The sequence below is a fragment of the Sus scrofa genome, chromosome 1 (genome assembly GCF_054392235.1).
Source record: "Sus scrofa isolate SSC_HxYL_T2T_F1_AM1 chromosome 1, Sscrofa_HxYL_maternal_Yorkshire_Landrace_v2.0, whole genome shotgun sequence".
NCBI lineage: Eukaryota > Metazoa > Chordata > Mammalia > Artiodactyla > Suidae > Sus > Sus scrofa.
This window is the reverse complement of record NC_139383.1, coordinates 41,637,683-41,659,333: the sequence shown is the minus strand read 5'-3', so window position 1 is coordinate 41,659,333 and position 21,651 is coordinate 41,637,683. Positions and strand designations below refer to the sequence as shown.

Below are 21,651 nucleotides of genomic sequence, written 5' to 3'. Positions count from 1 at the left end.
ATGGTGTTTACTAGAAGCTAAAGTATAGGAGAAATAGATTTGTCAAAAGGTATAGATTTCCAGTTATAAGATAAATAAATTTGAAGATTAGTATTCAGCATGGTAACTGCAGTTAACAATACTGTAATACTTGACATAATACCTGATGATCACTAAGAGAGTTGATCTTATATGTTATCACCACACACACACACACAATATAATTATGAGGTGATGAAGTCATTAACTAAGCTTGTTATAGTAATAATTTTGCAATATAGACATGAATTAAATCATTACATCATACAGCTTATAATTACATATGATACATATCAACTATATTTTGATAAAGATTGGAGAAAAATCCCAGTATTAAAGCAGTTATCTGCCTGGCAATAATGCCCCTACTTGCATGCCCTCTTTGAGTGATTCACTTGGCATTTCTCTCTTAGGTTTAGGGAAGGTGTCATTATTTAAGGTAACAGAATATATTCTCTAATTACACTCTAATATTTAGTAATTGGCTTTAAAAAGTACCTTTTCAGATTCTGGGTATTCAGCAATGAATAAGACAAAGGTCCATCCTAAAGATGACCTGGGGTAAAAACAAGCAATAAGCTAGTAAATGAGTTAATATTTAAGAAGATTACAGATTCTAATAAATTCTATAAAGAAAATAAAGAGCATTTATGCCAAGGAATCTACTCCAGTTAGGAAGAATGAAGGTCACTTTAAGAACCACAAAGACGCTGGCACCCTGTATCTACTATTTGGTGGACATTAGAGCTGAACTCAATTTTAAGAAGTTCTAGAGAAAGAATATTCCAATGAAAGATGTTAAAAGGGAAGATCTGCTATTTTTGAGAGTAGCATTGAGAACTATGTCTAGATACTCATATTGCAACAGAAAAAACGGTGGGGGAAAAACGTATACATGTAAAAATAACTTGATCCCCATGCTGCACAGCAGGAAAAAATAAAATTAAAAAAAAAATGAAGGAGCTTCATGTGGCTGGAGCTTAAGGCGGGGAAAGGAACACTAAGAGGCAAGGTCAAGAGGAGTGGATAGAGGCTAGACTATTGTTCTAGTCATTTATCAATCTTTTGGATTTATTATACTTCTGGTATATCTATTTTAAATTACATACAAGTGAATTATTTTCTCTCAATCTGTGGCTTAAGTGGTAAATGATCTGTGTGATTTGCTATGAAAACCATTAAATACATCCACATAATCTACCATCTTATGTTGTGTTTTACAAGTCATTTTCTTTTTCTCTTTTTTCTTTTCCTTTTTGTCCTACTTCTGATGTAGAAGTTAAAAATCCTACCTGAAGACTTCTCTCTCTCTCTCTCTCTCTCTCTCTCTATATATATATATATATATATATATATTTTATATAAAACATTTATACACTTTTTTATATATATATATATAAAGCACTTAATACTTGAATACCTAATATTTATATATTTATATAAAACACTTAATAATTCAAACCCCTCTAGAGTAAACCCCCTCTAGAGTAACAAATCTCAAAATACTTTAATTCCAATCACCATCCTAGACTTTTTGCTATCAGTATTCTCATTTCACTTTGCTTTTGTAACTTCAGAAGTAGTCATAATTATGATTGTATTATTCAAAAATATCCTTATTTAAATCTACTGAAATGTTTATCAACTTTGCTCAACATTCCTTTTTATATCCCAGTTTTCCTGTTCCTTTTTTTCCTCTAAAGTATATTCTATATTATTTATTTATTAGTGAGTTGTGATTGTTAATTTGCCTGGTGTTTTACTTATTTAAATACCTTAACTCTATCTTCATTTTTGAATAATTTTGGGATATATCATATGTGATTTTTAGATTAGATATTTTTCCACAGTGCTTTTAGGATATAAACCCAGTGTCTTCTGAGAGTTAATGTTATTGCTGCTAGCAATTATTATTGTTGTTGTTGTTATTATATTAATGTGGTTATTATTATTATTATTATTATAACTATGTCTACAGCATGTGGAAGTTCCTGGGCCAGGGATCAAACCCATGCCACAATAGAGACTCAAGCCACTGCAGTGACAATGCTGAATCCATAACCTACTGTGCCATAAGAGAACCCCTGGTTATTCTTATTTTGTGGTTACTTGTAAGTCTAATTGTTTTCTGTTTGTTAGTAACTTGTATTTCCTTCATATTTGATTGTAATGTGTTAACTTGGTGTTAGGAGCACAGACTATACTAGGGGTGAATCTATTTATTTTTAATCCCATTGCAAGGAATTGTTTTCTCAAATCTGAAGATTCATGTCTTTCATCAAGGCTCAACCATTATCTCTCTGAAATCAAGGCACAGATGAAAATGAGCATGATCCTCCCCTTAAGCATATCCATCAGCCTGGAGATAAGCAAAAAAAAAAAGCCTGACAACAGAAACTAAAACAGACTTTCAGTGGGAATAGAGATAATCAATAAGTATTTGTTGAATGGTTCAATAAAATGGCATTGCAAATAATAAAAATGTCCTTTTTTTTTAACTTTTCTATATGTTACAACAAAAAGGCAACTGTACAAATGAATTAAGGTAAAATATCCTTAGGTAGCAAACAGAACTTAAATATTAACGTTTTTGTAATTATGATGATAATTCAATTAGTTCTCAAGTTATATGCAGAAGTCAGCTAATATTTCCCTGGATATAGAATCTTTTACTTTTTAAAAACAAGGGGGAGGGAGTGGGAGGGATTGGGAGCTTGGGCTTATCAGACAAAACTTAGAATAGATTTACAAGGAGATCCTGCTGAATAGCATTGAGAACTATGTCTAGATACTCATGTTGCAACAGAAGAAAGGGTGGGGGAAAAGCTGTAATTGTAATGTATACATGTAAGGATAACCTGACCCCCTTGCTATACAGTGGGAAAATAAAAAAAAAAAGAAAAAAAAAACATAAAATCAAGATGACGTGTTGATTTGTATACACCCAGGAAAGCAGTCAGTTATTTTGTTGCAGATGATACAAAAATATTTTAGGCAATTGGATTCCAAAATCTATATAATATAGAAAGGAATGGATTTTGAGAAGACTAACCTAGCATGAAAATTGGCATGCTTGCTGTGCTATTAAATGGACATGGTAAACAGGAAAAAACAGATGAATGGAGATCATATCCAGCTGCTTTGGTCATCGATGTGAGACCACTGTGACCAGGGGAGAAGATATGCTTCTAGATGGCCAGAAAAATGTTTAGAGTTTGAGGCATAAACACACAAAAAAAGAAGTGCATGAGCTCAATTAACAGGTTTGCAGAGATTTCTGATGAATGCCTTAAAAATTTTAGATAAAACATAGTGCTGCACTTAACCTTTTCTCAGCATTAAAATGAGAGAAATGTCTTCAAAAACTGAATTTTTGAGTTATTGGCTTCTTCAGGCCACATCTCCCTTTCACTTTTCAAAAGTTTGCATATTTATTATATAAATTATATTTATGTTCTTTATATATCTGTCTGTCTATATATTGATCTTCAAATATTGTAAATACATTATGAATATTATGCTTCATTATTCAGAGTGTCCTGAATTTCAATATCTGATTAGTTTACCAATGTAAGTTACATGTGTGATAATACATGACCAAATATATTCTAATTAAGCCAAAGGTTTTCACTGTTGATAAAAACAATTACCATATGGTCTGGTAACTACTCCTGGGCATATATCCAGATAAAGCTATAATTCAGAAAGATGCATTCCTATGTTCATAGCAGCACTATTCACAATAGCCAAGACATGGAAACAACCTAAATGTCCATCAACAGATGAATGGATAAAGAAGATGTAGTATATATAAACAATACAATACTGCTCAGCCATAAAAATTAGTGAAATAATGCTATTTGTAGAACATGGATGGAACTAGATTATTATACTAAGTGAAGTTAGAAAGAGAAAGACAAATATTATATGATATCACTTATGTGTGGAATCTGAAATATGACACAAATGAACTATCCATAAAACAGAAACAGAGTCACAGACATAGAGAACAGAGTTGAGGTGGCCAAGGAAGAAGAGTAGTGAAGGAGGTATGGAGTGAGAATTTGGGGTTAACATATGTAACTCCAAATTATAGAATGGATAAATAACAAGGTATTACTGTATAGCACAGGGAACTATATTCAACATCCTATGATAAGCCATAATAGAAAAGAATACAACAAAATATGTGTGTGTGTGTGTGTGTGTATGTATAAATATATATGTATATATATATGAATTATTTGCTGTGTAGTAGAAATTAACATAACATTATAAGTTAACTATACTTCAATTAAAAAATTCAAGTAGCCCACACAAAAACAGTTTTCACTGTTGAACAAGTATGCAAAGGTTTGCCCTGGAATGAAAATGGTAATAACTTCAAAACTGGAGCCTAAATTAGATCAATGACATCGTATGCCATCACTTACTGAGAAATATCCCACAAAAACCAAATATTCCTTGATAACTTACATTCAGTGATGTCTAAGAAATTAGATATTTATTTTCTAGGAAATATTAGACATATTAGTGCTAAAACTCACTTAGAAAATATTATGACATCTTTTAGAATAAAAAGAAATGCTTTTATAAATATTGTACAATCTCATTTGACAGGTGTTTATTTTAATATTTCTGTCTTCCTAATTAGATATGTATTAATTGCTAAAGCTGTGAGGGTATCTTAGGCATTACAAGAATATTGTTCTGTTTCCTTGTTTAGTATCAGGGAAAGTATCTAGAGAATTCTGTTGTGTATTTGCTACCACAAAAATGAATGGAACATATAATTTCAGGTCTGCTGGCCCAATCAAAAATCTTTTAGTAAAAAAAAGGCTTTTGTAATTTACTCATGTATTTTCTTTTTTAATTAAAATTAATGTATATTTCTTCAGCATAAATTTGAAGGGAAAAAGTGATTTAACTCAGAGGGTATTTTTCCTCTGAAAAATACTTTGAGATTTCAGCATTAGCAAAAGAATTGAAAATAGTACAAACGGACATGTGGGAACTGATTTGAATTCTAACCTCTTTTTGCTGATTTCCTTTAACTTTTGCTTCTTTAAACTATCTGCTATTCTCTGACCCATGTCACTGGCCTTGACTTTGAATCCTCTTAATTCTTGATAACAAATATTGTCAGTTTTCCCCAGCCTGAATTAATTCTGAAACCTTTGCTCTTAGGCAAAAAAATAAAAATAAAATAACTTTAAAAAATATACATTTTCTTTATCTGTGATCCTGACTTACTACCTTGAAGACTATAGAGACATTTCAGATATAGGTTGACGCAAACTATGTTTACACAATTGTGGGAAATGCCTGATCAAAAGCCCTCATGCACTTAGCCTCTCTTAGCACCAAATGTTTCACGTAAATTGCTGGCATATTGTGATCTTGGTTACAGAATAGAATTGACATACAATCATTTTCATGTATCTTACTTGAACCATAGTTCCTTACATTTAAGCATATTAACTCCCTGTTAAAGATGAATCCCAATATCCAAGATACAAGAAATTTTTAGTAAAGATGACAATTAAGAACTCCTTCTAGGAGTTCCCGTCATGGCGCAGTGGTTAACGAATCCGACTAGGAACCATGAGGTTGCGGGTTCGGTCCCTGCCCTTGCTCAGTGGGTTAACGATCCGGCGTTGCCGTGAGCTGTGGTGTAGGTTGCAGACGCGGCTCGGATCCCACGTTGCTGTGGCTCTGGTGTAGGCCAGTGGCTACAGCTCCGATTCAGCCCCTAGCCTGGGAACCTCCATATGCCGTCAGAGCGGCCCAAGAAATAACAACAACAACAAAAAAGAGAGACAAAAGACAAAAAAAAAAAAAAAAAAAAAAAAAAAAAAAAAAAAACTCCTTCTACCCCAAATAAGTGGTGTTCTGAGATAAATGAATGGGTTTATATGACAAGCTAAAAGGATTAATACCTGAATATGAAATGTATGAAGCATGGAATATTTGTTGTCAGTTGATATGTTGGCAGAGTCAGCAGGTAAGTGGATATTCAGATTATTCAATATCGCCTTGGAATATTTTAAGGTTAATTTAGTTGTGTTCCTCTCAGTTTCAGCACCTTTACAACTGTTGAGTTTACTGGCAATAGAAAAACATGATCGCTCCTTTCCCTACAGTTAGTTTCCTTCTAAGTTCAGAGTTAACCACTTACAGAGTAGTAAATAGTGGTATTATACACTTCAGTAGCCATAGAAATTGGTACATAGCACATTGTAAACAAAGTAAAATTTCGAAAATAATTTCAATTGCCAAATAGGTTTAGAGAATTTTTTCCTTTGAAATGTGACTCTGAATATTTGGGGGGGAGGGGGAATGAAAGAAAGAAAAAGATACAATCAAAAGTTAGGGAAGTTGGAAAAAAAATTTTGGATGTGAGAAACTATGGGGAATTTTCCTTAATCTGTTATTAACTTATGAATGCCCTTCACCTAGTTACTTAACTTTTCAATACTTTATTTTTCCCATCTGGATGACATTATTTGTCTCCCTTGCTGGACTCTTGTGAAGCTTAATTAATGTTTGTAAACCACTTTGCTTCCACAGCTGGAGGAGGATGAAGAAATGCAAATTATTATTGTTGTTATTTATTATTTATTGTTCACTCTCTAGACTTAGTTCCAGTTTCTGCAGGCTTACCCCTTGAGCTAAAGAAACAAATTAATAATAAATGCAGTGCTAGTCCTTCAGCAAATACCAGAATGGCTCAATGGGAAATACTTTCTTTAAAAGTCTACAAGAATGTTAGGTTTTACTCTTCTATTATAAATATCATGAGAGTCAAAAGCTTTAAAAAATTACCAGAAATCTAACAAGTTTATTTTTATTGACAGATTCTCCTTTACTTTGAATTACATTTCATACTGGCAACATGTATCTGCTTAATTTTTTCTACTGGGAAAACTATACTATTGGCAGTTTTAGTTTTTTTTCAATTAAAAAAAATCTACTTTTTGACTTTGTTTAATTAACAAAAATCTAATTTGAAATGGCTGTTCTATTTTCCTAGACTCTGAGTTTTCATTTCTAAGCAGATGTTCATCTTCCCTTAAAATAGTTGTTTACCTTTTATAAAATTTATAATTACCATGTAACATGAATTGTTTTGTAAATATTGAAAAATTACTATATATCCTTTTGTATTGAATATTACTAAGAGATTCTTATTAAAATACTTACTTTTTATAGAACATGATGTTTTTAAAAAAAAGGCTGCTGAAATAAACAGCATTCACATCTGCCTCAAGGACCATCTTTACATCTTTCTCAAAGACCACCTTTTTTTTTTTTTTTTGCCCCCCTACCCTCCTTGGCATGTGGAAGTTCCCAGGCCAGGGATCAAATCCAAAACACAGCAGCAACCTGAGCTGCTGCAGTGAAAATGCCAGATCCTTAACCTGCTGCACCAGAAGAGAACTCCCCCAAAGACCGCCTTTTCTTCCTTAGTAATAGACACTTCCATTTATGTTTAGATAACCCTGCAAATATTCCCTAATGTCTAGGAAAATAGGCCCTCCTGCATCCTCAGGGAATGGTTATAATTTGTGGAAGCCAAGCATGGCATCCAGATATTGACCCTCACAGCCTCCCTTGTTCCTAGGATGCCATGTGCATGGCCAATGAGGTAAAAGAAGTTCTCTGATAATCTTCTGGAAAGATTGCTCTAACTTTTACTCTAGAGATATGTGTTCCGTGCCTTTCCTTTCTTCAAGGAAGGATAGATAGTACAGGACATTATGAATGCATTTTCCAGCCATTTTGTAACCAGAAGACAAATATGATAATTTTAAAGATGTTTATAAAAAGCCATGCTGTGTAATAAACCTTGCTTGTCTAAATAGATTTTTCCTTATGATAAATGTTTTTTTTTTATTACTTATGCTCTTCAGTTTCTTGGTTTTCTATGAGACATTGAAGAAAACAGTCTTAATTAATAGGCTTCACATAAGCATATCAACCTTCATTAATCTCTTCCATACCTCTGTACCACTTATAGTAACTCTATATAATTTAGTATTCAATTATATGGTAATTTGTATTGCTTGGCATTTGTTCTTACATGTCTGTTGGACTAAATTTTCAGGCCCTTGAATGTGGGAGCACGATTTATCCTCCTTGTGCTTTTTCCCCATCACTTGCACAATGCTGGCTCAGAAGAAGCTCTATATGTATATAGTATTTATATGTTACAATGTGTGTGTTTGTGTTGTCTTTTTCTTGCCTTTAAACTCAAAACTGTCACAACTCTTCTAGGACATGGCCCTCTGCCATGTTTTAATCTTCTTTAGACTAATTCTACTCTTTTCTTTCCTGCTTCTTCTCTTTCCATGCTCTCTTTGTAAAACCCTCAGAAGAGCTTCATCATTAGTCTTATTCTCTTTTGCCACTCTGTGCTATTCCCTGAAGGTCATATCCACTATGACTCATTTATTTTATGCAAAAATAACCATTATATGTGACTCCCAGTCTGATTTCTATCCTATACATCTATCAGACATTCTCAGCTACCTTATAGTCGGTACTTTCCACTGAATATACATTTGAAATTTCACTTTGCCTTCAGTCACTGAAAGTTTAAGTATTATCTCCCTCCTCTGAATTTTTATAGCTAACTCAGTTGACAAATACTGCTTGTATTAATAATTTTTTGCTTAGATTTTAAACTCCTTGAGAACAAAGACCATGTCTACTTACTCTTTATGTTTTTAAACTTCCCTATTAATATAGTCAAACTAAGATTAACTTCTAGTTTTAATGTCTTTTTAGTACAAATAATTATTTGTTATTATTACATATTTTCACAAACATGTACAAAAAATACCAGGTATCATTGAATCATTCTTTATTCCAATGGTAAAAGTCCCATGAATCTACTCCAAGAGAATTAAAAACATATGTCTGCAGAAAAACCTTCACATGAATGTTCATAGCAGTAATATTTATAATAGCCAAAAAATGGAAACAATCCATACCCAACAACTAATGAAAGAATAAACCAAATGCGGCATATGCATACAATGGAATATTATTTGTCCATAGAATTAAGTAGTGGCACATTCTTTAGTACAAATGAGCCTTAAAAAAAGCATTGTGCTACGTGAAAGAAGCCAGAAACAAAGATGTGTATTATATGATTATATGACTCCATGTATATGTAATGTACAGAACAGACAAATCATAGAGACAGAAATTAGTGATGGCTAGGATCTGGCAATCAAGGGGAAATCAAGGTAGCTGCTAATGAGTAAAGTGTTGTTTGTTTTGTTTTTATTCTTTTTTTTTTTTTTTTTTCCCAGGCCCATGGCATGTAAAGTTCCTGATCCAGGGATCAAACCCAAACCACAGCAGCCCCCCAAGCTACTACAGTGAAAATGCCAGATCCTTAACCCATTGCACCACAGGAGAACTCCTAGGGTTTCTTTTTTTGATGACTGAATATTCTGGAATTAGATAGTGGTGAAGATTGCCCAATTTGGGGAATATTCTTAAAACTCCTGATTGACATTTTGAACAGGTGACCTTTATAGTATGTAAATTATATATTTTTAAAGAAAAATGTCATGAAAACCCAAGATTGTTGATTTTCAGGATATTTAGATTCAGAGTAAATTACGATATATAGATCACGCACAGATTTTAATAAAGATGTCCTAATTTTTTTTTTCTACCTACAAGAAAGATTTACCAAACAATGGCAATCTATACTTTGTGAATAATAAAATATATTCCTATTATTCATCTATTATTTAATTTATGGACTATTTACTACTTGCCAAGGAAGGTTGAACTATAAGTGAATGACATGTATAATAACAATTATTATTTAATGAGTAGGCATGAAAATGCTATGGGGGAATTAAAAAGGATGCTCCTTATTCTGCCAGGGTTTAAAATATTGGATAATGTTTGCTCTTGTGTTTAGAGGATGAGTAGAAGTCTTCCAGATAGGAAAACTTGTTACAGGTAAAGGAAATAAAAATACAAAGGAGGAGTTCCCTGTGATTCAGTGAGTTAAGGATTTGGCATTGTCCCTGGTGTAGCTTAGGTTGCTGCTGTGGCATTGGTTCAATCCCTGGCTCAGGAACATCTTCATGCCATGAGTGCAGAAAAAAGAAAAAAAAAAACATTAAAAAGGAAATCTTTGAAATGACTAGAGAATGATAAGCTATCTCTATCGCAGATTTTAGGATGAATGAACCCCAGTGCAGGACTAAGTAGAGTAACTCCTCCTCTCTTATGCCTTTCTATGGTTTCCTCACCTTCCAGCTGCATTAGAAAGAAAGCTATTCCTTTTTAAAGTAAGTCATTCATAAAGATCGATAAATGGTTGAATTTTAATGCATCTATGTGTTTTATACAAAATGCACAGATTATTTTACCTTAATGTCAGTTATACCATAGAATAAATAGAAAGTAGTGAATTGATTCATAAAATCCTACTAAAACCAATCAAAAATATATATGAAAGTTATTTTGTGCTTTCTACATGTAAGTCATTATGCCAAGTAATGAGAGGAGATAGATAGGAGAGACAGTCTAGTTTAAAAGACATCGAGCAGTTCAAGTCTGAATTTAGGTCATTTATATCAATATGTGAAAAATCCAGAGGAAATAACTCTGGAGATGGGGAAAAAGTCCTCTGCATCTTGTTAACAGACGAGTGGTCAGATTTCTTTAAAAGGGTCTATGAGGGGAGGAAGATAAGGGGAAGGGAAGGTGAATAAAAGCAGGAGGAAAAAGGGCCGAAGAAGGAGGAAAGGTATAAATGGAACAGATGTTTTACATGGAACTTTCCAGCTACTATCCTCAATCAAGCCACAAGCTCTAAAATACTCAGCTACATTCTATTCTCCAAGGAAATCAGCTGAGAACACACTACCTGAGGAGAGTGCAGGCCCCTCAGGTCATCCAGGATAGACCAAGAGTAATTAGTGCCTACCTAGGGACAGTATCCAGAGACATTGCTTCAAATACTACTGACTACATCTGAGCATTCTGCTATATTGTTCCTGATAAAATTGCTTTCTCCCATGTTAAAAAAGCCCAGAGTAACTGACAAAAATGTCTCTTTGGAGTATAGTAATTTACTAATTATTCAATTTATCTATTTATTTAAAAATATGACCTCTAGCTCTGTAATGGCAAAGTCTTGAATGCAGAGTTTGAAACACAAACTAATTCTCGTTGTGATTCACTTGCTTTTTGTGACATCAGATTTTCTAATGCCAAGATAATGAGTGTGATGTTATTGAATTTTCAATGTCAAAAATCACTTTTTTCTGTCACCATTGTAATCTCTGATATCCTCATGCCTCCCTTTCTGTTTCCAGGGATGCTTTTAAAATATTTACTTAGAGGTAAATAGCTTATCTTTAATTCTCCAGCTGCATCTTCTCTTCACTTGTATACAAATAGGACTTTTTCTCTTGCATATGATTGCTATGGATATCATTCTCAGAGGCTCTCTCTTCTTCAGAATTGACATACTAGTGAGTGTTCAATCAGGGAGCTGAGGAGATCTAATATTGATTGGCATTACGCAGTAACATTGTGACCAGCGCCAGATTAAAACGTCATACAGACTGCTGAAAATCCAGTCTGATAGAGAGAAATTCTTGTCCCTGACTGGGCTCTTCTACTCCGTTTTTTCCTTCACCAGTTTTTTAGCAGAAAAAGAGGGTAGGAGGAAATTCCAAAGAGAGACGAGCAGACTCATCGTGAGGTTTTCTATGACAAAACCTCTTTTCATTTTCACGCAGGTTTCCTTTTTGTTAATTCTGTACTGAACTGGGCAGGAAGTGGACTAAGGTAGATGAAACAGAAGATAGATGAAATAGAAGAGATATATGGATAGATAGATAGATGATGGATGGATAGACAGATATATATACAGATAGATAGAAAGAATGAGGTAGATCTTTTATTTCCAATGTCCATGTCATATCTAACCATTTCCCAGGATCTCTGCCACCATCCACAGCTCCAACATAGGAGCTGTACCATGAATGTCCATAGCATTTCAGAGCTCCGTACAGTCTAATAGGCCCTGCACTGCGAAGATGTCAGTATCCTGGGCCCATCACAGTGTCATCTATATGTTGCATTCCTGCCATCACAAATGGGCAGACTGGTGCACAAGGAGGACTCTGGATACATGGCTAACTTTGGGAGTTAATACATTCAGTGCTCTGCAAGAACATCCCGTTTACAGATAAATATAAGGATACTTAAAGATTAATGGAAATATTTAACTGTATTTCATATACATGTTAGTCATGTTATTTCAATCTTGAAATAAATGGCCAACTTAATATATCAGTTAAGGAGCATCAATTCTGGAGCCAGACTTTTTGGATTTTAATCACTTCTCCATTATTTCCCTAACTGTATGAACTTGTACCAGTAACTTTTGTAGATAATTCCTCATCTCGAAGATGGAAACAACACTACATCATCAGACAGTTGTGAGGACTAGGCAAAGTAATATACATAAAGAGCTTAGGATAGTTTTTTAGCACTTAGTAAGCACATAAGGGGCTAGATATTATCATATTTTCTCTGAAAATATCAAGTAATCATAAATACTATTTGTATTATTTGCTAAAATACTCTAACATGGCCCTCCTCCCTTTGAATTTATCAAACAATTGTTATTCTTTTAAGAATAATCTATCACCCAGGTTTTTTAAAACTGGTAAGAAATCAGGTAATATAATGGAAATCATATGGATTTTGAAGCCAATAAGTTTAGGGGTTTGATTTCTGGCTCCACTACCTATATCTGTTTTTTAAACTTTAGTTTTCTGGCCAAAAATTGGAATTAAAATATTTAATTCAAAGCAGTGAGCTGAGATTATATGTCTAAGTATACATACTTCCCTTTGCAGATTCCTACCCGTAAGCATGCCTATTAACATTACAAGATTACAAACACAGAAATAATCTGAATCAAAACAGTAAATCAGAGAAGGCAATTAATATATACAGAATTTTTTTTTTAATTCTGCAATGTGTATTAGTGATAAAGACACATTGAAGGTAGTTCAAACTGTTCTCTACAAAGAATCCCCACTAATAGCCTTAAGTTTGGAACTCTGTGTCAAAATTTAGCTTATTTTAAATGCTACCTTCATACAAATTTTAAAATTTTATAATTACATAAGAAAAAATAATCCTATATGTAATTACCATAGTAATGTCATATATTGAGCAAACTCATAGAATAGTATTGGTATGAATTCACACAGATCAGAGATCTTACTCATTCAGCTTTACTAAATAATTTAATCACATGGCTCAAAAGAAGCAGAGAGGCATCTGGGACCTTGAGAGTTTCTCCTAGGCCCCTCTTTTTACAGGTCATGCACCTATGACCCAGAATGAAGAAATCTCTCAGTAAGGTTTGTAAGGTTCCTCACACAGTAGAGAGCACTTAATTTATATAACATCTCTGTCTTATATTCCCTTGAGGGTTGTGTAGTCCTTCTTCAGGGAGTCATGTCTTATAGATTTTGTGTTCTATTTAGTCTGGATAAATCTTATCCAGGGACTTCTGCCATGGGCATGTCAAAGATGAGGCCTCTTCCTTCTAGCAAAGATCATTAGTCTATTTACCTGGAGGTCCTGTAGACAAGAAAAGTCGACCAAGTTACCTATCCTCTTTTTTTTCTTTCCTTCTTTTTTTACTACTGGGCATTCCTATAGTAAAGTAAGTGAATTCATCTCTGTTTAGATACTTTAACAATTTCCTTCCTTAAGTAAAATGTAATTTTTCAGATTGCCCTCATGGACATGTTGTTATGAAAGAATTGCAGTCAAATCTATAAGGTAAAAGACTGAATGTTATTATCTCTGTTTTAAAAACAAATTAACTGAAGTTCAAAGAGATTGAAGCCTAGCATATCTAATTGCCAAAACTAACAGTACTATCTTTGTTTTCTCAGCTTAAAGCCCATTCTCTCAGTCAAAAATAAGCCAACAGCACTGTCTGCTGGTGATTACTCAGTTGGTGACCCATGCCTCTGCTCTCCAAACAAGGCTTGCCATCTATTTTTGTCAGCTTCAGTAGTTTAAAGGCAGTCAAATGGCCCATGAGAAGATTTTGCTTTTTCTGGAGAGACTCCAAACAATTAAAACAAACCATTAATGTATTTGCTTAGAAAGAAAAGAAAACAACAACTATAGTTTCAGATAGTCTGAGAGCATCATCCTTAGAGCAGACCCCAGACACACCATGATCAAGTAAACACAGTGTTCCTTATTCCCAAGGAAAAAGCTGTTATCAGTCATGCATACCTTGGTGTGAATTTAAGCTCAAAAGTTGACTCTTAAAATAGCTCTGTTTAAAATCCTGCATCTCATTGCATGAGAAAAGACTGCCTTGATTGTTAAGGAATTTAAAAGAGTTAGATAAAAGGTTGAAATAGAATCATTGGCATTGGTACTCAAGGAAGGGCTCTGTTTGCAGAAGGATTTTGTCACTCCAGGTCTTCCCAGGTTAACAAGGACACAGAGCTGCACCAGTGTGGGAACCTTCAGAGAAAATGCAAGGGAAGATCCTTGAGAATTAAGTTGACAGAAGAGAAGGGTCTTTTTAGAAAAAGAAGAAATAAAAATAAAACAACCTTGCTTCCTCTCGATAGTTTAAGCAAAGGAGATGCAAAAATGAAAAATACATATTTATTTGTATCTCATGTTTATCTCCAAGTTCCCTCAGGCTAGGAATGCATTGGTCATCAACAGTATTTTCAAGCAATATTGCCCTGGGGTCAGAATGAAATTATTCATTTGATTTACAAATAAACTCATATCTATTACAAGTCCCCTCTTTATGCACATTGCCAATGAGAATTAATAGGGTACTCATGCTATTGCTCACAGAACATTTTCTCCTGCGGGAAAGTACTGAAAATATGAACACTCACTAAAGCAGGACTGTTCCACACAATGCCCTGATAGAGTCACAGCTTTATCTGAGAAGTTGTTCATAAACTTTCTGCTATCCCCTGAAGAGAGAAGAACTAACACATGATGATTGAAATTAAAGTTTTAAGAATGGAGAAAGCATTTTTAATCATAGAGAAATTGCCATCTCAATATTCTTAAATGATATTCAATATTTAAATAAGATCATTTCAAGATCTAATGAAGCGTATGCAATATTTAATTGAATCATAATTTTTCTTTAGAAAATAGGAAGCCTCTCACACATACATTTTCATTAATTATGTAGTAGTTCTAAAGTTAAGATTTATCTTAACAAAACAAATTAATTAAAAAAAAACAAATTGGTCTTTAATGTTGCAAAATCAGAGCAGAACAAAGCACTAAGCTCTGTACTGGTAATGCAAAGTCAGAACCAGTACTTGAGCAAGGGAATTGTGTCTTGATAAGTGACATATATAGATAGTGAACATTAGTGCAATATTAAAAAGACCCTTAGCTTCTGGTAATTTTTTTTCTCACAGTTAAAGATAGTTTTCAAAAATTTACATTTTGAAATGTGGATTGAGCATTTATACTCATTTTCAATTCCATATACTATACATAAATAGCCAGTATTACTAATAAGTATTTAAAATACTTAAGTTAAAACACAGGCACGTTTATAATTTATTAATTTAACTAATTTAGCTGGGTGCCTAATACATTACATATAAAAAATTATTACCACCTCAGGTGAAAGGTAACTTTTCTACATTTAATGCATGTGCCACTGTTAAAAAACTTATATTATACTTTCAAGAAAAATTGCTTAATTAAAACTTCAATTTTGATTATTCTTTTTTCAAGTCACTCTATGAATTGAAATTTTTATTGCTAACTGAAATAGATTTCACTAATAAATTTCCTCTACTCCAAAAGTAATTTTCTTAATAAATTAATAGTTTGAATTAAGAAATTTATAAATAGTAAAGCAAAGGAACATTGCTACATAGGCCTTACAAATCAGGAAGGCTTTTCAGGTGGCTGAAAAGCCCCACTGAAGAAGAGCTGAAAACATTGAGCGTGATGCCTCATGGGATGTTGAGCCAGGCCTTTTTGCTCTGAATTTCCTACCGCCTCAGAGTTAAGCCACTGACAGCTTCTCATATAATGTGCAATGCCAATTTCTCTGCTACAGGTGATTAAACAAAGTCCATTACAGCTGGAACAATGAGTCAAAGCAAATGGTTAGTCTTTGCATGTGACTAGAACTTTACCATGCAGGCTAGGGAGCTGTAGGGCAACTATATTGTACTGTGGATTATACATTGCATTGTCTGCAGACAAGCAGAGGAGAAAACTGGTGTGTTTGGAGAGAAATAGAAGAAAAGAAGTAGAAACATTTTTGGTGTCCAGTGTTCCTAAATGTTTCCCAGATCCTGTCACCAACCTACCTTGGGCCTTGGGAATAGTCCTCCCCTGAATTCTAGGATTCCAAGGCATAACCTGATGGCGTTATAATAATATCCCTCTCCTTTGTCCCCTTTAGCCACCCTGAGTTGCTTATTTAAACCTACTGAGATTTAAATCATATAAGACTTGATAGGAGAAATGGGAGATGAAGTGAAATTTGTCATATCCACTATTTATAATATTTTTATAGCCACTGAAATTTACAAAAAGAAAATTAGCAAACTAAAGTTAATATCTACTGCATTTTGCTTGAATTATTAACTCCTGCCGCTCTGCTCTCCTATTTTCTGATGCCTTCTTTCTGGGGATAGTATTAGTAAGGAGGGCCTTTGGTAGGTAGAACCCTCATGAAGGGAATTAGCCCTTTATACAAGAGGCTCCAGAGAGATCCTTTCTCCTTCTATCAGGTGAAGATACAGTAAGAAGTCTGCACCCCAAAAAGGAGCCCTCACCTGACCACACTGGAACCATGATCTTAGACTTCCATAGTTTTTGAGAAATTCAAGTTGGTTGTTTATGAGCTGCCCAGCATGTGGTGTTTTACTATAGCAGACCGAGAGGACCAAGACAGTCTTCCTTGCCAGCACTTGAAGTATGGAGCCTTCAGAGGATCCTTGGTGAATAATTTCATCCTAGGACACCTGCTGTGAGCCCCTCTTCTGTACTTGCATGGACCCAAATATCTCCTCTAGATCCCACTGGAGATATAACCCCCAAGTTTACCTCCTTCGTCAGTTCTTCCTCAAAACTCCAGTGAAAAAAATAACGTTATTACTTAACATTCAGGCTATTTTTCTTTTTTGTGCTCAACACAGTTTTTTTCTTCTCTAAATAATTTCAAGGGGAACAACTCACAGTTTGCTCTTACTTGAACCAATAGCCTAATGCTTACAAGTACTGTATGTAAATCTGTTTAGCATAGGCTTAGAATTCTCAGAGAGGACTTGCTTTGGGGAGAGATTAATGTATTTTTAAACAATTATTTCATTTTTCAGCAGGTTTTTAGTCATTAATAAATAAGATTACAGATTATTTGTAGTCTCTATGGTATATAGCATGCCTTATGTTATCAGCAATAATAAATATGTAATTATATTTAAATGCTCTCTAGCTATCTTTGAAGGCTTCCCAGTAGCCCCAATTTGTGCAGTTTGTTGTAAAAAATACCATCCTTAAAAATGATAAGCAGTGGTGTAGAATAATATAGTCTTACAATCAAACATCTGTTTGAATCCTGGGTCCACAATTAATGCCTGTGTATAGTCAGGAATCTTTAATCTGCAAATGACAGGAACACTTTTGAAACTATCTTAACCAACCTATCCTACTCTCAATGAAAACAGACCTTATTGGCTTTCAGTTAATCATTCCACAAATTTTTATTGAGCACTCACTATATGTCAGTCAATGTACTAGATGCTAGATGCTAGGGGGTTAGCAGAGAACAAAATCCCTGCCTTTTTGAGCTTGCATCACACTGAATGGTAGTGAGTAAGGGAGCAATAGGCATGAGAAGACACAATGATAAGTGTGGTAAGGAAAAACAAAGCAGGAAGAGTAAGAAAATGACAGTAAAAGCTAGAATTAGGAAGGGTTGTTGGGGAAAATCAACAGAGAAGATAAAATCTGAAACATGATGATGGTAGGGGGGGATGAATCATGAGATTTCCTGCAGAAGAAGGTACCATGTAAATAAACAAGGAGTGCAAAGACCCTGCACCAGGATCAGGACTGGTATGTTTGAAACACAGTAGAATCAGTGTGATAGGGTAAAGGAGAAGGATCAGAGCAGGGTTTATCATCAGCACTACAGTATGAGGTAAAGTCAACCATCACCATACTTTGGCATTTAGTCTCTCATGTGACTATCTACTGGTACTATGGCTGAGATATAATAAGATATTGTTAGGATTTTGTTTTTTTATTCTCATAAGACTCTGATGTTCTAGGATTGAAATGACTTTTACATGAAGGATTAAAATGCTATTATCAGGATTTTCTTTTTCTCTTGTTCTTGGCTCTTTCTTCTCAGTTGGCTATTTCTCTCAAGTCATATGTATGAGAAAAAGACCCCAGCAACCCCAGACTTCACATATTTCTTACAGCTAACCATTTCAGAAGCTGAGGGGAGACCTTTCTCTCCTAGTACATGTGCATGTCAGTTCTCCCCAGAAGGCTTCAATGGTCCAGGTAGGGTGGTTCTCCCCAGGTAGGCTCCACAGGGGGGAACCAGGATCAGTTCAATGACAGTCACATCCAAATCACATGGAACAGAAGTGAGTTCTTAAAAGAAAGGAGTACAGGGTTTCTAAACATTAAAGAGGTCCACCAATACTGTATGACTATGAATAAGTTGCATCTTCTCTATAGCCTTAGTCTCCTCATCAGTAAATTGGAAGAGAAAAAAAAAAATCAGGCCTACCACATATGACTGTTGTGAGTAATGAAATAGAAATTGTTAGCAAAGTGCTTTCCTTAAATGGCCACTAAATGGTATCTATTACCACTATAACTTAGTGACAGATGCCTTTGAAAAGTTAATATATACAACAAAGCATTAACTAGAGAATTTCAACTTTCCAATTATATTGTAGGTTATATTACATATTGTAGATCACACATTTTCAAGGGAAAAATGTGATCCTAAAAGATTGAAAGCTATAGGAGAAAATAGAGTACAATGACTTGTTTTCAAACTGAATCATGACTATAATAGGGACAAATATTAAATATTTGACATTGGAATTGACTAAGAAACTGGCTACCATAGACTTGGCCCTTTATCAGAGTATCTGCTATTGTTCCCTGCAAGGTAGCATCTGATCCAGTGGTTTTATTTTTCTCCCCTAATGACATTATTAAATAGTTCCAGTCACAGGATTAAAGACAAGAGACTTTGATATCAGGCATGTTAATTCCTTTTGCTGGTCTCATTTTTCTCGTCTATCACATGACGGTTTGGGACTAAATACTCCTGGAAATCTCCTTTGTGATAGGATTCTTCAAATAAAAACTTGCCAGCATTACACTATATTCTACAACAGCCCAACATGTTCTGGAGAGTTGCTTTTATTGTGAATACATCCTTTATGCCTTATTTTGAAAAATAAATTATCATGGGAACACTTTAATTCTGCATATTGTGAAAAGAGTCAGGTGTAATCCTGGGCATTAGAAGAAGAAAAATAAAATTCCAACTTTCAGAAGCCAAGTATACACCTAAAGTATTTTGCACTAATCCTTCATGCCTGGCTTCTGATTACTTCTAGCTCAGATGATAGAAAGCAATTTTCAGCTAAGTGCTTAACTCCAGTAGTTTGCTTTCACATCTGGACCTCCAGGGCCCTACTTATATATCCCATCATGTAAAGTGTCTCCACGATTCTCTGCCTTTCTTGGGAGAACATATCCTTGGAGGTTTTACAAGGCTTTCCACTTCAATCACTATGTTAAGCCCAAAGCTCTGAAATTTTTCCTGCTTTTTCTACTTTACAAACTATTACATTTCTCATGATGAAAGTAGAAAAGAATAAAATTCAACTTTGTTTTTTGTTTTGTTTTGTTTTGCTTTTGAGGGCCGAAACCATGACATATGGATGTTCTCAGGCTAGTGGTCAAATCAGAGCTACAGCTACCAGCCTACACCACAGCTCACAGCAACGCCAGATCCTTAATCCACTGAGCAAGGCCAGGGATCAACCCTGTATTCTCACAGATACTGGTCAGGTTCATTTCTGCTGTGCCACAATGGGAACTTCCAGTTTCTTGTAATTTAATTTCTGTCATGCTAGATGTGTTTACCTGTTTAATCCAAAACAAAGAATTCTAAAGTATGCATTGCTCATCAGTTTATAACCTCAAAATGGAATTATAATAGACTTGGGCAAAATGACTATGGCATATTCCACATATCACACGTAGGAAGAAACTAAAAATCTTTGTATGCTTCTGCGTAGATGATCCACATCTCAGTTCAATAGATGAGGGGAAAATAAAGAATTAGCCATGACTAGGTATTTTTAAATTAGTTATTTTGGAACCTAGAGCATCCTCAGGAGACAAAGTTGTGGCTCACATAAAGAGCCACATTGGATCAGGATGGTCAATGGTCATTTTTGATTCCTTACAATAGACGTAAATTTTTCAGAGAAATTATAAAAAAAAATACATAGAATTAATCTGCAGTTTTGATGAAGAAATCTGAACATCTCAGTGAAAAGCTGGGACTGAATTTAGAAACAAGGAAAGATAAAGAGAAGAATTTTAATATAATCATGTGGCCAAAGGTGAGAGCAAGACAATGTCCATAACATTTAAAATGGACTCTTTATACCAATGACTTAAAAAATTTTAATGTATGTTTAATTAACTTATAAACTGCTTCACAACTAAATTTCAAACTTGGGGAGAAATTTTGTGTTTTTCCTGTAATTTGGTTTTAATATATGTATTTTCTCAAAATAGAAACAGACCCAAAGATTTCAAAACCAAATTCATTGTTACCAAAGGAGAATGTTGGGAGGGAGGGATAAAGTAGGGGGTGTGGGTTTGATATATACACAATAATACATGTAAAATAGGTAACAAGACTCTACTGTATAACATAGGGTAATCTATTCAATACTGTGTAATAACCTATATGGAAAAATAATCTGAAAAGGGACGGATATATGTATATGTATAACAGATTTATTTTGCTGTACACCTGAAACTAACACAACTTTTAAGTCAACTATGCTCCAAATTTTTAAAATTTATTTTAAAAAAAGTATGTATCTCCTTATCCACAGAAAACGAAAGAATTATAGATAAGCATTTAAAAGAATGAATTAGCCATTGCCAGAATAAAAAGGTAGAATTGTAACAGAAAGCTAAAAATATTTTCATGTCTCTAATTATAAAAAAATTTAATGTATAAAATCTGAATTGAAATGAAAAGGGTAGTAAGGTAGTTCTATAAAGGAAGAAAAGTAATTAATACAGACAAGTATTTTGGGGTTGATAGAGGATCTTCTAGATACAGAATCTATTTAGAGAAGTAAATTCCCATTACTAAAATTTACATGTATGCTTAGAGTCACACTGCCTTAAAAAAAAGAAAAAAAAAAAAAACAAAACAAAAAACTACTAATGCTAAAGTTCAAATACTGATAATTAGCAGACTAAAGAACTTGACTCGTTTTGGCAAGACAGAGGTGACTTAGGTAACAT

General features: G+C 34.0%; 1 protein-coding gene and 1 long non-coding RNA gene across 27 annotated transcripts in view; one reads left to right on the top strand and one right to left on the bottom strand.

The window, feature by feature from the left end:
* Nucleotides 1–21,651, top strand: part of LOC106506546 (uncharacterized) — a 1,093,182-nt gene that overhangs the window by 703,108 nt on the left and 368,423 nt on the right. The window lies entirely within an intron of this gene.
* LOC106507559 (uncharacterized) overlaps nucleotides 1–21,651 on the bottom strand; it is a 295,098-nt gene that overhangs the window by 135,503 nt on the left and 137,944 nt on the right. For 8 of the 24 annotated variants that reach the window (XR_014839943.1, XR_014839953.1, XR_014839960.1 and 5 more), the window contains one exon: nucleotides 517–574. The exons of the other annotated variants lie outside the window; for them this stretch is intronic. The gene's annotated coding sequence lies outside the window, so the exon portion shown is untranslated. The remainder of the gene's footprint in view (nucleotides 1–516; nucleotides 575–21,651) is intronic. 24 annotated transcript variants of the gene reach the window in all.